Below are 1,960 nucleotides of genomic sequence, written 5' to 3' on the forward strand. Positions count from 1 at the left end.
GCCAGCGGCCAGCAGCCGGCCTGGGCTGGGCGGGGCCGGCTGTCGCTGGCTGGCCTGGGCCAGCCCGGTGCCAGAGGCACATGCTGGGCGCCCGGAGGGCTCAGCCGGGATGCCCCAGCCCCACGCGTCTCGGCGTTAGGCACGGTGGCTTGGCGAGCCCCGGAAGCCCCCCGGGACCCCGCGGGGCCGGAGGGCTGGGTTTTTGGGAGGACCGGAACAACGTAGAGGAGGCTGCTCCGAAGCAGAGCAGGGGGCCGGCAGAGGCCCCGGGAGGAGGACAGTGGGGCTCAAGGGTGAGGGGGACGGTCCCAGGCTGGAGCTGGAGAGAGGTGAGGGTTTGGGGACCCAGCGGCCCGGAGGCGAGCTGCCCGGGGCCCCGAGAGCTGCCGGTGCGATGGGCAGCCAAGCCCTGGCCTCGCCGGCCTTTCCGCGGGGCTGCTAAGCAGAGGGCGCCACGGCCAGCACCCCCGGCTCTCGGGCTCTGGGCCCTGAGTGGACGCTGTCTCCACGCTTCCGTGTGCACAGACGACGGCTAAGGTGGGGGCTCGTCTAATCCGCCCCGGGACTCACGCCGCCAAGGAAGGCATAGGCAGGGCCTCGCCTGGGCAGGGCAGAGGGACGAGCGGGAGCTGGACAACAGTCTGGCCTGCCCGGGGGACATGTCCCCCCTCTGCCCGGGAGGAGCACTGCTCCCCAGAGGCCCCAGCCGGCTTCGTGCCCCAGCGCCCCTCCCACCGTTCCCGGTGTCCCCAACGGATCAGGACTCAGCTGCCCCTCCTGATGTCACCCAGACCAGTGTCCCCCAAGGAGCGCTGACCTCAGAAGCTATTTTCACCTCGCCCCTTTGAGGGCAGGATGTGAGATGGACACCTGGCGTCCTCCTCAGCTGTCACAATGCCATCCCCGCCCCAGCCCACTGCACCCGCACCCCTCCCCGACGGATGCGGCTGAGGGGCACGGAGTGCCCCGGTGGGGTCGCCCTCTGAGCTGTGCCGGGCAGGGGAGCGGCAGCCCAGAGGCCTCCGGTTCCCCACTGGGGGAGGGGGCCTTCGCTGCCTCGTGTTCCGTGGGCCCCTGGGGAGCCATCCTGAGTGTCCTCGGGCTGCCCCGCCCAGAGGGCCGACCTGGAAGACCTGGGCAGGCCTGGCTGGGCCAGGACCCGAGCCGACAGCTGCCCTCCGGCCCCCCTCCCACCGTCTTGGGTTTCTGGGCAAAGGAGTCTTGGCTGATTTGGGTGCCTATTTCTGGACGTCTCAGCTGCCACGGGCTCCTTAAAAATAACCCGCCCCTGGACATGGGCCATGCCCGCCCCTCTCAAGGAGGCTGACAGGTGTTGGCGCGGTCGGGGTCAGTGTTGGGCACTGCAGGGTGAGGCCCTCACTGACCCCCCCCCCACCGCCTTCCAGAGGCCGTGGGGTGGGGGTCGGGTGGCCGGGGTCAGTGAGACCCCAGCTGCACACAAGGCAGGAAGCTGTGACGTGAGGGTGCAGCAGAGGCCGGGCGGGGACTTTGGGAGGGGAGGGGTCCCCGGCTTCCTGGAGGGGCTGGCGGGGTGCGCTGGTTAATTTCGCATGGCGCCGAAGTCGCTGTGGGAGAACCGCGTTCCGGCCGAGGCCGTGGGGAGCTGCTCCCACCCCAGCGGCGCGCGCGTCCCACACGCATTGTCACGTGACGAACCGGGGTTTTCTTATACGAGGCTCCCGGGGGCCACAGCTATTGTCCTCGAGGGGGCCGTCATGCGTTGCCATGAACTTGGTTGCTCGGAGCCCCCGGCCGGTACTCCGAGGCACGTTCCCAGGCCCCGGGCCGCCTCGGGCGTGTGTGGGGGCCAGCTCACCAGGAGACAGTCCTCGAGCTGCTGGCCCAGCGCCGGCCGCACCTGGACACGTGCGGCCCGCCCGGGCACGGAGCTTCCCTGCAGACGCTGACAATTTCGAGAGTGTCCAGGGGGCCTGGGAAA

The sequence above is a fragment of the Pteropus alecto genome, unplaced genomic scaffold, assembly GCF_000325575.1.
Source record: "Pteropus alecto unplaced genomic scaffold, ASM32557v1 scaffold43, whole genome shotgun sequence".
NCBI classification, from domain to species: Eukaryota; Metazoa; Chordata; class Mammalia; order Chiroptera; family Pteropodidae; genus Pteropus; species Pteropus alecto.